The sequence below is a fragment of the Phocoena sinus genome, chromosome 2 (assembly GCF_008692025.1).
Source record: "Phocoena sinus isolate mPhoSin1 chromosome 2, mPhoSin1.pri, whole genome shotgun sequence".
Taxonomy (NCBI): Eukaryota; Metazoa; Chordata; class Mammalia; order Artiodactyla; family Phocoenidae; genus Phocoena; species Phocoena sinus.
Genome location: NC_045764.1, coordinates 148,384,581 through 148,399,256, shown reverse-complemented (window position 1 = coordinate 148,399,256; position 14,676 = coordinate 148,384,581). Strand labels below are relative to the sequence as shown.

The 14,676-nt window shown below is 51.0% G+C and overlaps 1 protein-coding gene across 1 annotated transcript in view; it reads right to left on the bottom strand.

The window, feature by feature from the left end:
* The window catches only part of RGS6 (regulator of G protein signaling 6), a 581,418-nt gene that overhangs the window by 14,047 nt on the left and 552,695 nt on the right, over positions 1 to 14,676 (bottom strand). The window lies entirely within an intron of this gene.

Sequence of the window (14,676 nt, the reverse complement as noted above, 5' to 3'; positions counted from 1 at the left end):
TATGGAATCAAAAAAAAAAAAGGTCATGAAGAACCTAGGGGCAGTACAGGAATAAAGACACAGATGTAGAGAATGGACTTGAGGACACAGTAGGGGGAAAGGTAAGCTGGGACGAAGCGAGAAAGTGGCATGGACATATATACACTACCAAATGTAAAATCAATAGTTAATGGGAAGCAGCCGCATAGCACAGGGAGGTCAGCTCCGTGCTTTGTGACCACCTAGAGGGGTGGGATAGGGAGGGTGGGCGGGAGGCGCAAGAGGGAGGGCATATGGGGATATATGTATATGTATAACTGATTCACTTCGTTATACAGCAGAAACTAACACACCATTCTAAAGCAATTATACTCCAATAAAGATGTAAAAAAAAAAAAAAAAGGGTACCATAAATATAAAACAAAGCTTCCCTCCCCTCCAAATCAAGAGATAGGTGAAAATTGAATTATTTTTAAAAAAGCTCTCTGGACGCAGACTTAACATCCATTAAACCTATGTAAAAAGTAAGGAATATGGTCAAAATATAAACAGTGGATTATTTTGCAATAGCCCACCATTTTATGTACAGTAATATAAACAATCAGGTTTTTCCACGTCAATGGTGGGTCTATGGAATCTGCCTGCAGTCGTGTCTGCTGAGAGCAATTCCCACAAAATGTTACTGGGATCATTAGCAGGTCCAGACACCTTACTCTAGCCTGGCAACTAGCAGTGCTTTTTTTTTTTTTTTTTTAATTTTTACTTAATTTTTTTTTTTTTTTTTTAATTTAGAAACGTTGAGTTTATCTGAACTAAATGTGAGAGGACCAACCTATATCCCCTATCTCCAGGGATTTTCTCTTTGAATTTCTTGTTCCTGCCCAACGGGGTGGCATTGTTATCTCATGCACCCTCCCTTCTCAAGTGCCCTCCTCTTTGACTCAACCAGACCTTGATGGTGGCAGTGTAGGGACGGTCCCCTTACTAGGGACACAGGTTAGCTGTCGAGGAAAGTTACTAACGGCCACCCATTGATTGAACATAGAGCAGCTGTTGTGTGTCAAGCGCACTTGACATTTGAGAGACACCTGTGCTAATGTCCACAGCATCTTTGCCAGTTAGGTATTCCTTTAAGCCTCACTGGACACATGAGGTTGAACCACTAGCCTGAGTGCACACAGCTGGTCAGTGGCCTTCACGGCCCATCCACCTTCTCCCTGTACATGACTGTCACTCTCAAGGAAGGAGGCAGGTGGAAAAGCTCAGGACTAAGGATTCCTCCACATCTACCCACACCAGACTATCTCTCTGGGCAGTGCAGGGTGATTTTCTCAACCTCACTGAGAAAGACGCTTCAGCTCTTGGGCACACTTGAGACCATCCCAGGCATTTCTGTTCTGCCTAAGCTGCTTCCCTTCCTCACACTGGGGACTCCTGAGAAGGAAAAGCTGCTACCTTCTGGCTGGCAAGCCTGGCAAAGTGGGACTTTGGCTGTTGTGCTGAGCTGAGGTGCACGTCACCGCTGCTTGGCACTCATGGGTTTAAAACGGTGGCTACTGGACCGGCCAGTGAAGCTGCCACTTCTGTTTGTGGCCCTGTGTTATTGGTGCCGATGCCTCTGGGATCTCCAGAGCAGCAGTCCCAGGGAGGAGAGAAGCAGGTGTGATGTTTACCTTCCTGACGAGGGGTGGGCGGATGCTCTACTCCAATTAGAACCAACCCCAATTAGAACCACGTGCCCAAATCGAGCTGGCTGGGGAAGCCCTCCCTGGCTGCCCTTCCTCGCACTTCTGATTCCTGCCCCCTCATCGTGCTCGTCACTTATGGGGCTCTTTGCAAAGTCCGACCTCTACCTGTTAGTTTTTGTGGGTGATGGGAGACCTTCCTCCATGGTCCCCAGCTGTGCAGGGACAAATCTGGAACCAGGCAGGCATGCCGGATGCCGCGAGTGACAAGGGCTCAGCAGCTGTGCCCGACACTGGTGGCACAATGCCCAGTCCCCAACTCCCCAGCCTCCCGTCCAAGTTGTGCATTTCCATTTTCCCTGCTGCTTTTTTCACCTCACGCAGGAGAAATGCCCCCCTTTTATTACCGCATCTCTTATCTCCTTCCTCTCGTTCTGACTGAAAAACCCTGGTGCTCTTTCTACACTCAGCCTGCAGCAAGTTCTTGGTGGACACAGGGGTGGAGCGGAGGTGGGCATTCTGTTCACAAGGCCCCCCGATGGCACGCCTTCCTTAGCCCATGCTGTGCTTGCCTCCTCTTCCTTAAATGTACTCTGGCATCTCTGCGCTGGTTCACCCCAAACTAGGCAAGGGACCAAAGACTCAAGGAAACAGGGACGTGGCTGAGTTGCTATCGGCAACAACTTGATGCTACTTTTTTTCCAACTAGGAAGTTCAAGTGACCCTTGACTATGGCGACAGGGAAGAGCGCTGCTGAAGTTTAGTGGATGAGACAGCAGGAGGGATCACTTGCTCGGCAGTGTGTGATCCTTCTCAGGACCCAGGAGGACTCTAACCCCACCCTCCCAAGGGCACTTCTCATTTCCTGCGAACACGTTCACCCAGAACACATCCATGGCTTGGGGCCCTTGGTTAAGCCGGCTGCCAGGGCAGAGTTTCAAGGGCACAGGCTGCCAACATGCTGACTGTCCCCACCGCCCCAAAGCATAATCTTTCCGTGAATGTCCAAGTCCATTTGGATACACATTCAAAGAGGGCTGGCTAATTTCTCTTTCCTCCCTACTCTCAGGAATGCAGTTTGGCGGGCATTTATCAGACATGTATTTCTAACCTGAAAAAGTGCAGCAGGGGACAGGTCAAGCAGTATTTTTCAAGACACCTCTGGACAGAAACGTGGGCTGATGGAATTCTCAGCCACAGAGAACCTTCTTACTTCCCTACAAACCCTTTTCACACGTCGCTGCAATGCTCTCCATCCCTGTGACACAGGGGATGGGCGGTTCCCTAGCCCTCTTCTCCCCTGGTGGTCTAGCAGGCAGAAAGGTGAGATTTCCAAGTTTCCCACAGGACTTGGCCCTGGACCACAGAGGAAGAGCAATGGAAGCTGTAAGTGGGAGACTAAGCCCCAGGATGTTGCTGTTGGGTCTAAAAGCATCTTCAAAGACAGAGGGCATTTCTGCTAGGGGTCCAGGAGAAGCGAGTTACAGGATCAACACCTGAAGACATTATTTGTACATTGCCTCTGGGACAAGGCACTCATCTCCGTGTCATTTCTAGACCCCTCAGCTTCTTGTTTCTTAGGAAGAAAAAACTATGGGTGCAAAAAAAGAGGCAGGAAAAATGGGCACACTAAAAACTGGGTGCCACTGACCGTCCATGGAACTAGGGTGTGAGAACAGGAGGGGCGGGCAGAGATGAGGCCACGGACAAACAGATCATCTCTTCCGGATTTGGAGCACCTTCTGGGCGGAAGGATCCCAAAGAAGGTTAGAGAGTTCGGACGCCGGGATCACTCACCCACTGCTGGAAGGAAGCCACCTCGGGGGTGAAATGCAGCGGCCATTCTGACTCTGCGCCAACAGCACTAGGCAATTGTGTTTTTAGGAAGGGAAGTGAAGAATAACTTATCCAGCTGAAACCGTGAAGACCTGTGGCTTTAGGGGAGCCCCTGCCCAGACACGCACACAGCAGCAGCGGGCAGGCGGTCCATGCGCAGAGGCACAAGCCGGTCTGCAGCGTATGTTACACACGTACCATACACTGAACACGGAGGCGTGTTATCAGGCAGGTAGCACATGCACCCGTGTATGCCGCTGTACACACGCTCATGTGAGTGTTTACACCACAGGCACTTGCAAAAGCATCTCATGCAAGGTTCATGAGTAACCACGTGATTGGCTGTAGAGCTTTACATCGGGCTCCTAAGATGCCGATCTTTGACAGACACCGCAAACTTCAAGCATTTACCTTAAGGCACGTATATAAACCTGACTTCCCCCAGGAAAAAGCCATTCGTGTCAGTGGAAATGGCCTCTCTGCTTCTGTTTGTCAAAACTGCAAGCAGTGGGAGCGTGCCGCCCAGGGGGCTGGCTTCCGAGGGATTTCAAAGCATCCCCTGCCACTTGGTTCTGACTTCTCCAACCACCCAACTTTGTAGCACGCATTTAAAAAATAGGAGCCTCTGTTTATCTGGCAGATGGAACAACCAGACTTGGTGAGGTTGTACTGCTCAGGGTGGCTCCAGGCAGGCAGACAGCTGCCAGGTGAGGGTTTCTGGGAATGAGGCTTCTGCGGTGCAGAGCGCTACATCTGCAGGACTGGATTTCATGCTCTTATAGGGGAGAACCATCTCCGATCTGTGTCTGGAAGCAGGAGGCATCTCAGGGTCCTGCACCTCAGGAGTCGGGGCAAATGCCAGATCCTGACGACGTAGGCAGTGTTTCCTTGGTGGCCCTCCCCACGTCCTGGCACCGCACTGCTACAAGCCCCTAGCTCCTACAGCTTCCTGGGAAGTGCACAGGGGCCCTGAGAAATAGACCACAGGGCAGAAGCTGGTGTGCTGGGTACCACAGTCCCTCCATTCCTAGGGAAAGCAGAGAAACTGGCTCTCTGAGTTGACTTTCAAAATAAGACACTAATAATAGCTACCATTTATCGAGTAGAGTCATGAGCCGGTTGCTGTAATAAACGAATGTGCTTTGCACACATTGTCGTATTTGAGATACGTGTGTCACCATCCTCAACTGCAAAATAAATACAATAATACCTACCTTGCAGGACGTGGTTGGAAATCAGATAAGGTAATAAGAGCTAATGGGCTGCAGGTAACATCATAATGATGAAAATAATACTACAAAGAGCTATACTTAAGCATATATACTGCAGACACTATGCGAAGCAGTTTATGTATTCTTTCCCTCTTAATCATTTACTCTTATCTTTTCTACAGATGAGGAAACTGAGGCTTGGAGTCTGAAACGCACAGTTAAGTGGTGGAGCTGGGGGAGAACCGAAGTCCCTCTCAGGCCAAGTTCTGCATGACACGGATGCCCACAGTGCGACAGCGTGAGCGCCCAAGACATGGCAGCTGTTCTTTTTATGCCCTCATTTAGTGCCAACATCCACCCAGGGCAGCAGGCATCATTGTACCCATCAGGCAAGTGAGCGGCTTGCCCAGGGTCTTATGCCAACTTCAGGTGGAGAAATAGGATTCAACGGGGGCTGCCCATCCCTAACCCTGAGCCCATTCTCTACATTCTGGTGGCCCCTAGAGGGATGTTGTTCTCAGGGGGCGGAGCCAGCAGGTCATCTTCAGTAGGGGATGAGGATGCAGTTGGGGGAAATATCACTGCCAGGTTTTTGACATTTAACCTCTCATAGGTAGTGCTGTTCAGTCACACCCAGAGAGCTGGCTGAGGAGCAGTGAGGACAGCTCAGGGCAGGACGAGGGGCCAGGTGGAGCCTCTCAAAACAAACTCCTGCCAGGGCAAGATGCACGTCGCTGTGCAGTCCTCCGTGCAGTCCTGGGGAGGATGGAAAGAAAGGGGACCCTGACATCAAACCTACACAAAGCTGCTGAAGGGCAAGCTGGGGGCTCTAGTGGCCAACACCCCAGCCGCACGCCTTCCTGGTGATCCTCATAACGTCCTACACATCTAGAAACAATTCAGCAATGCTCTGACTGAGGGCTAGCAAATGAGGGGCTCTGAAGCTGTATCATTACCAAGGAAACCGCCCTTGAGGATATGACCACAGGGCGGTGACCACTCACAAATACTAATAGTTGAATCCTTTACATATTTAGAATTATGGATGCCCTGGAACCTTCCAGGATCATTCAGGACAGAGAGTCCATCAGAACTTCCCCTCTACTTTTGCCGCAGCTCACAAGGTTGGCTTGAGTTTTGTACTGGCTGCTCCATCTCCATTTCCCAACTTAGTATGCTATGATGGAAAGGGCAGGCCCTCTACCCTTACTTGATGGTCTGTCTTCTCCCATCAGCTGTGGGGATTTGGATGCACCGTGCTCTTGGTACAAATGAGAAAGGCCAGGGGCATGGTGTAAATCAGTTCTCCAACCCTGTGAAAGAGCGTGGGCTCCCCCTGGATCCCCATACCTCTCTCTCCCCTACCTCTTATATCTAGGCATCAATCACGCCCACCAGAGTTTTAAAGGCCTGTATGAGGGAACACAGTAACAATCAACTCTGACTGGGCTTTCTTTAGCTTCAAAATATGTCTTATTAAAACTTTGCTGACTTTATCGGGATCACCATGTTTAATGAGAGGCCTCAAAGAATTTGAAAGCAAAAGATGAGGAGAGGGAAAAAGCCATAAGCTGTAATCACCATAATTATACAATCCCATGATGAGTTGAAGGCAGCCCTGGCAATGCCCGAGAGAGGAGGGAGTGTCATTTGCAATCAGGTTGGTTCTCGGGACAGCTGGCAAGAATGTGACACAAGAGCCCTTCCCTTCGCCTGAGTCCTCACGGAAGGGCCCAAGAGGAGGGGGCCCACGAGCGCAGTTTCCCCGTGGTCTAAGGCATCAGGGGGCGTGTTCTGTTCCTGGCCAGGCTGAGATAGTTTGGGGGCCAGCTTGTCCTCCTGGAACCTGCACTGGCATTAGGTAAAAGGCAACTGGCTTGATCATCTTTTCTGCTTTCAACAAAACACCCTTGCTGGATGGAAATGATGTCAGGCCAAGCCTTCTCCAGCACAAGGCCAGGGCACCCCGCACACGCCAACCCTGGCTGTGCTCAGCCTCCCTAAGCCAACGGGCACCGGTGTCCTCCGCGCACTGATTTCCTCCTGGGCATTCAGGCGAGAGAGCCCTGTTGCCCAGGGCTCAGCTGCCGCAGCAGCAGCGACTGGCTTAAAAAACCAAAAACAAAAGGCCAGGATGACGAGCGAAGGGCAGCAATTCCAGTTCTTGACAGTGGCCTTGCCTTCATCGTCGTCATCTGGCTTTTCTCCCTCAAGGTAAAATCTAATCTTCTCCGGATCCCTCTCCTCCAGTCTCAGCAAACTCCCTCCATGTGATCTGTCCTCCTTTTCCGTAGCTTATTTATAAACCATATGATAAAATGCAGTAGTTTCACAAATATTTAATGCATCCGAGGATTCCAGAGGTGATGGAATTCAGAGCAGAAACCTGCTCTACCATATCCTTGGCCACTCAGCTTCTGAACGTTTCCAGGGAGCTCCTTTTTTCCTTGGGGTGACATATTCCATCGTTGGGAAGCTGCTACCGTTAGAATATTCTTAGAATGAGTGACCGTCCCCATGTCTTCTATGCATGTGTTCTAGCTTTGTCTGGAACAATCCAGAAATGTCCACTCACTCTGTGAGACGAACACACATATAGCTCTAGATGGTTACTGAATCTCTTTAGGGGCAGGACGCCTTTATCTCCTTCAGTCTCATCTGACATGGCTTCCAGAGTCCCCAGCTATTCTCTTCTGAATTTTCTCTGGTTTGTTGAAGTTCCCAATAAAGTGCAGGGGGCTTAGAACCAAGATTCAACACAGTCTAGAGCAACACAGAGAGCAGTGGAGCACTTCTTTTCTGACTGTTCCACTTTTGTTATTACAACCTAAAGTTGCTTAAAAAAAAAAAGCGATCGCATCCTGCTTTTGCTTCTATCAGCCTTGTAATCAATTGCAACCCCAGAATTTTTTTAACTTGAATTACAGTGAAGGCTAGGAATGCCACCCTGTAGTTGTGAGACTGAATTTTTTTTTAACATAAATTCTATCTGGTTAAATTATACCTGGTTGTTTGGACCCATCATTCTACCTGAAGGAGATGGTTTTATGGTAATTCCATTACCTATCCTATGAGCAGTACCTTCCAGGTTTGCAACTTTGAGTGTGACTGACATGTTTGTCTCTCCATCTGAGTCATCAAAAAGGATGTGGATAGGACAGGGCTATGGCTGGACCCTTGTGGCCACAACTAGAAACTGCATTTCCCATGGACATAGATCTGTTAATTCACCATCTTATCAGCCATTAAGATGCGATGAATATACTTGCTTTCCCTAATTATGGGCAAACATAGAGGCAGCGGAGGCGGAGGGGGTACAGGGGACAGGAACTGATAGTATTTTCAACCTTATTGCACTGGTATCTGGTCACAAATAAATATTTTCTGGAGCAAGGGATGTAGTTACGATGGTCATCCATCTACAGTAAGCCAGGCTTGCAAGGAGGGTGTGGAAAGTTCCTGCACATATCACACCAGTGAGGCCCATTCTTGTCTGGGGCTGTGGTGCCATCGCTCAGGCCAAAATGAATTGACCGTGACCAGCGGGTGTGGCAGAACTCTTGCCATTTGGACGCTGCCACTGCCCGGGTAGCTATACACTCCCAACCCCATCCCACCTTCCCATCTGTCAGGGAGCCAGCAAACAAACACTCAAGGGTCTTTCTCTCATTGGCCTTCAGGTAACATCACTAAACTGAAGATCCCACTGCTCCAAGCTCTTTTCAGCTCCCCTGCAGTGTCTCAGTTAGCATTCTGATTCATAGCAACATTTTAGAGATTGTTCCTTCCTATGGATTTGTATCCTGCCCTCCTTCCAGAATACCATGGTTCCCAAACTCGATTTGAACCAAAGATACTCATTTGCTGCTGAGAAACAGGGGAGACTCCCGCGTTGCTTTCACCAGGAGCGCATTCTGGGGAAATGCCGCGGCCGGCTTACTTCTCAACCTTTGAAGTCCTTTGACCTTGAGCTCTCTGACTTCTAACCGTCCAGTCTGGACACAGGCAGAGTTGGGTCTCTTCTCCCTGACCTTGACATTGGCAGCTTTGTCTCCTTCCTAGGTTCCTGCTATTCCAAAGCCTGCCTAATGCCTGGAGGTTTGTCTCCTGCCCCCTGCGTGGTACTGCTGCTCCCCTGGCAGGTCCGAGGCGGATTCTGTCCTCTGGAGAAGCGGGCGTCCTGTCCCCTGCGTGGCCTGCACTCCCCGCTGTTCATCCCACTGAGGGCCCTGTGGTCGGTCACCTTCACCCTCTGCCTTCTCCCTGGACAGATGGGAGCCCATGGCCGTTCTCACGTGGCTGCCTGGGGACATGAGCCAGAAATCTGACGGTACAAGCAACAGGGAACGGGCTGAAATCCCACAGCCCCATCAGCCACTTCTAAAGAGAGAGATCCTTCTAGAAGGACGTCTTTCCTGAGTGGGGGGTAGGAGGAAGGCTCTGTTATGGCAAAGGGCTGCAGGTCAGCTCCCGAAATAGCTTCCCACCTGGCACATCCATCCACAGTGTGCCCCCAGCCTGCCTCGCGGGAGACTGGCAGGGATGCGATTTGGATCGGAATCACTGGCTGTAAACACACAGCTGTGCCTTTCTGCCTCATGGGAGTTTTTCACTTGACTGCTCGGCACACTGGGGTCTGGGGAAGGCAGGAGAAGCCCGGGGTGGGGGAGAGGGAGGGCCGGCCAGAGGAGGAGGGAGTAGTTTTGCAGAGCCTAGCTGTCCCCTGGGTCAGGAGGCTGAGTCACTGCCGCATTTCTTCTCGAGTGGGCACTCCGCGGGGAGGGTGTTTTTGGCTGCTTTTGGTTGACAGGTTGAACCATCAGCTGGGGGTTCCTCCTTCCAAGAGGAGTGGCAGTGTCAAAAATGACAACCTCTGACCCTTTTTGATAAATAAAAATCTCACCCTTCCCCAGAGTTTCAGAAAGAACCCCTCCCAACACCCCCATGGAGAGCCGCTTTATCTCTTTGTCTTCTCTGTATCCTGCCAGCTAAGCTGATTCAGCTGTCTTACATTTGATAGTTGGTTTATAAAAAAATAAACTTTTACATTTTCATTTTCCAGCTACAAAGCTATAATATTAAACGTGCTTTTTCAAACTTCACTTGGACCCTAGATGGAGAGAGAGAAGGATCGAGACCAGGGGAGGCTTAACCTACCACTGACTATAACCAGGTTAACACGCCCTCTGTGCCCTCTTTTTGGGCATTAAGAGAGGACAGTGGAAAGCCGGCCCGGAGTTCTCCAGGGAACTAGAAAGTGTGGTAGTAGGAGAACAGCAGAGTGATGCTGAGGTCACCAGATACTCAGAGTCTATTTTTCCCACCCTCCCACAATGCACGGGGTGATGTGGCAGCAGCCACGCAGAGCCCATCCCTCTGCCCGACTGACCTCAACCCCACCTCCCGACACACACCCAGCTGGGCATCCATCCCAGAATGGCGGGGACTGCGGCACCGGCAAGACTGACAGGGTGCGTGGTGCCTACCCTGCTCTTTGTGATCTCTCCCTCCCTGCCCTTTGTGACCTCTCCCTCCCTGGCCTCCAGGGGTCACAGTGTACAGTGAGCCCTGAGTGATGGAGGGATGGGGCCTGTGCGTCAGGTGCCAGTCGCACCCAGTTCTGACGGTGCTTTATTGTCAAATCCCCGTCAAAGGATTTTAAATACACACCCAACTCAATTCCAAATATGGTCAAGGGTGGGCAGCCACTTCCCAGGCAGGAAGGCAGCTCCTCTCTCACTCTGAGGGATGATTAGCACAACTCGCAAGTCTCAGGATAGAAGCACAGACCTATAGAACATTCCAGCTGAAAAGGTCCACAGAGATGATCTAGTCCACACCATTGTTCACAGGAGAAAACCAGGGCTCAGGGAGGGCTAGTGATGGGCCTGAGGCCACACTGTTAGCAAGCTGAGCCTGGAAGCAGGAGCCACCCTGCATGGAGGCTGCTGAGGAGTTTCCCAGAGTCCCGGGGGAAGTCCTTGCTGCTCAAGACAGGCAGGTCTTCATGTTTTCCCTCCCAAGCACTGCTATGGAATCCGTCCCCATCTCTAGGCAGGCCCGGGTCTCACTGCTGCTGGATCTCAGGGCTCTGAGATGGGAGAGGCTGGCACTACAGTCTGCGACCCAGACGTCCTCATGGGGCCCAAGGACTGTTTGCAATCAGAATCAACTCTAAAGAATTTTTAGCCAATCGTTCCTTGCTGGAGGCCCGAAAGGATTTTTTCAACTGAGGTCAAAGCCCTCTGGGGGCTCTGCTGAGTCTAGGTGTTTGAGAACACATCGCAGCCAAGCGCACGGCTCTGCCCCTGACATGCTGAGGGGGTGGGGGAGAGCCTTCCCGGGGAAGGAGCTGCTTGGGGGGGAGGGGGGGGCCGAGCACCCTGGCTGCCGGCCCTCTGCCTCGTCTGCCAAGGGTCTCAGCCTTCCACTTCTGGTTCAGCACCTGGGCCTGGGGCCGGAGCTGCCTGGAAGGTGGTGGGAGGTGAGCTGCAGACTTTTTAGCCCTCATTAGCTTTTCCTTGGCTTTTGGTTGGGGCGGGAGGAAACGGAGAGGGAGGGAGGGTGACAGCTGGCTCCCAGAACTTCCTGGTCTCCATCTGACTTTCCCGCTGCATTCCTTGGCAGGCAGGACAGAAACGCTTGGAGATGCTGCTTGGCGCGTGCCAAGGCTCCCTCAGCTCCCGGTCCTTGCTGTTTCAATTCCAAGGAGCACCTCGACAAAGCCCAACTGTGATGCTCTCTTAGGAGGGGGATGAACACCTGGCTCTCATCTCTGCTCTCCTCTGAGGCCTCCAGCGTAGCTCAGGCACCAGCAACCCCATTGCCCATCTCGGGAGCCCGAGGCTACAGTTGATGAGGCTCTCAAGAGGACACCTGGGGCTTTGGCTGAGCGCCCAGGCAAAGGCGTCCAGGGAGGCTGATGCCACCGTCACCCAGGGCTGCCACTTCTTCTAACTTAAGTGCTATCCCTTGCAGATACCATGCAGAGGACTTTTTCTAGCTTTTCCTCCCAGAGTTCCTCCTGTGGAGTTCTCACCAGATGGCTTTGGCCACCATGTGAAAAGGGCAATCAAATTGCTGCTGTTGAGCCTTGGCTAACGGCCCTCCTCCCATGCATCCTTGCTGTCCTCTATGTCAGAGTCGCCCCTTGTGGGGCCCTCCCTGCTTTGCGGTAGACCCTGAAGGAATGAGCACACCTGAGAGAGAGCAGGGGGATAGACAGCCTTTCCGCTCTGGCCACCCTCATACCCTCACTGTCATCTGTCAGCCGCAAAACCAGGAAGATGGTGGAGAATGGCAGACTGGTGGCCACTGAGCCGTAGCAAGTGGTCTCTAGTTAGAGAAGACCCTCCTCCCCCCGTCAGCAGAGCCTGGGACCTCCCACCAGAGAGTCTGCAGAGGAGATGGAGGGTGATGCAAAGGCAATCCACAGAAGTTTCCTACTGTGGCTTTCATGTTCTACAGCCACTGTGAAAGGAAGCTTCCCAGTGGACAGGACTAGGGAGAGAGAGGCTCCATTCATTTGACCTGAGGCCATGTCTTAGGCCCCCTTTGAGAAGCTGCTATGGTTACGGCTCTTCCTGGGCCTGGAGCTCTTGGGACCGGGGCCACCATGTTCAGTGATGTGAGTCATCCACCGCACAAGGGCAGCTGAGGGTCAAGGAGGGGCTGAAATCCAGCTGCGCGTCGCTTGGCCAGCTGGGCATCCGTGGGGCTGGGCTCGTCAGAGGGAGTCCTGTTTTCTGCTCTGAATAAAAATGCGATGTGGGCTGGCTGTGCCACGCCATGGACTTTGAGTGACGTTTGCTTCTGAACCTGGGCCTGCCCTGTCAAAAAGCAGGCCCTTATGCAAGCTCCGTGGCTCTAGGTGGCCCAGCTACACAATGCCTTGGCACAGCGTACCCCCCATTGGCTCTGATGTTCAAGCTCTACGTGACTCAGAATGACACTTCCATTGGAAGGAGCAGCTCACCCAGCAATGCCTCTGATGGAGATCGCAAGGCTCCTTCTGCAACCCAAAACCAGGGTGGCCCCAGCAGCTTCCGTGAACCACAATGCACGACTTCCCTAGGATCTCACGTCAAAGGGGGCATCTGGGGCCTTCAACAGATAATCCCTTCATATCATGATACACTGAGTCTTGGAAAGACGACCTGCTTTCTCCACACGTTTCCTCCTTTACCAAGAAAAGAAAGGACACTGGCGTGGGAGAAATTCTGGACCCAGATTCAGTTTTGATAAGAAGTGAGCTGACTGAGATAACTAACCATGTGGGTCAACATTTCTTGCCACTAGTTAGTCCTAAATGGCAGCTGGCCTCACATCCTTGGTGCATGGACTGCCCAGCTTCACCCCCTCATTTCCCCATTATTGGTTCCACGACATGGATGGTCTTTTTATACATATTTCCCAGCACCATGAGAATGCTACCGAACAGGTCTTTCATTGAGTTTTATAGTTTGCAATATGTAGCAGATGAAATATTCACGTAGACCTTCTTTTAAAGAAATCAAGCACTTTATGTATATTATATCCAGAAAATGGCCATCAAAGTGCAAGGCATTTTCGTTGGCTGGTTAATTCCGTTTGATTAGAACACTGGGCTGTGGAGACCACGTTCTTGGATTCCAGCCTCAAGTACTCTGAGAGTTGCTACTATTCTACGGCCACGGGCAGCTTCCTCAAACTCTGCCTCATCTTGTTACCCTAAGTGGTGTTACCCCAAGAGCACAAGGAACAAGGATGGATCGATACAAATCCATCTCCACCTCCACCACTGGAAACAAAAACTCAGAACGCCCCACCCCTTAGAGTCTTCACAGAAAAAATAGCATGGGATTTAGGAATTTTTTGGTTTTGAAGTTTGGGCCTTCTCTCATATAGATTCTAAAAATCTCAGGAACTTGGCAGATTTTTCTCTTTCAGCCGGCCCTGAAACATCTCTGTAAGTTCTCCCATGTGCACACTTCAGATGCTTGGAAGGTGGTGTCTGATGCTTTCTCGTTCCAAACGCTTTGTTAACAGACCTTGGAGAACCACTGAACCAACACCACTTCTGGGATGAAGGAACATCAATAAATGCTCTTCACAGAGCTTCACTGAGATCACGCTTGCTTTCCCAATACCCACTTCTCATGAAAAGCAGCCTGGAGATGTTTGGATGCCTCATCCAACTACCAGGCTTCCTCTCACACCCTCAGCCCACGCAGTCAACCTGAAGGGCCTCCATGGGGCTGCAGGAGTTCTGCTTTCTCCACAGTATACTCTGAGCTTGTCAACAAAACCCCTAAACATCTTCCACCTACAGCCTCCAGGCCTCAAAAGAGAGGGAGGGGTGGGTTCCCACCACTCTCTATCAGCCATCGGGGGTGAAGGAATTCCTGTTGGCCTTGCCTCTAACAGCCCGTGGCAGCTTCTTGGTGTATGAAGTTACGTGTCCGTGGCAAACCAGCCATGAAGACAGACAGGGGAACCACAGGTCTTACACTGTGCAAGTTCTGATTTCTCATGAGGAAAGGCCACGGGGAGAAAAGACCAAAGAAGAGATGGGATGAGCACCCATATTTTAACTGCCACCTCCTAGAGTTCCTGTGATGTTTGCATCTAGCAAATTCAAAATGATGTTTAAATTCAGTTAAGATGCATCTAGCTATGACAGGTAAATGACCAGGTTGTTTTCAACCCAGAATTCTTAGACTTTTCATTAAAGGGATAAAATAACGATACTAATCACACAGTAGTCAGGTTTACAAGGACTCTCCTCTTCAAGAGAGGGAGGAAAAAGGCAAGTTAGCATCAGTGGGTTTCCACCCTTTGGGAAGGGAAATTTGGCCAGTTCCACACGTGGGATCCCTGCTCCCTGGCTGCCATGTTGGTTCTCTCTGGTTTGACGTGAAGAGTGCAGGCTGGGCCCCATGAACTCAGCAGCTTGTTTTTGACGAGTGAGTGAATGAGCGGGACTG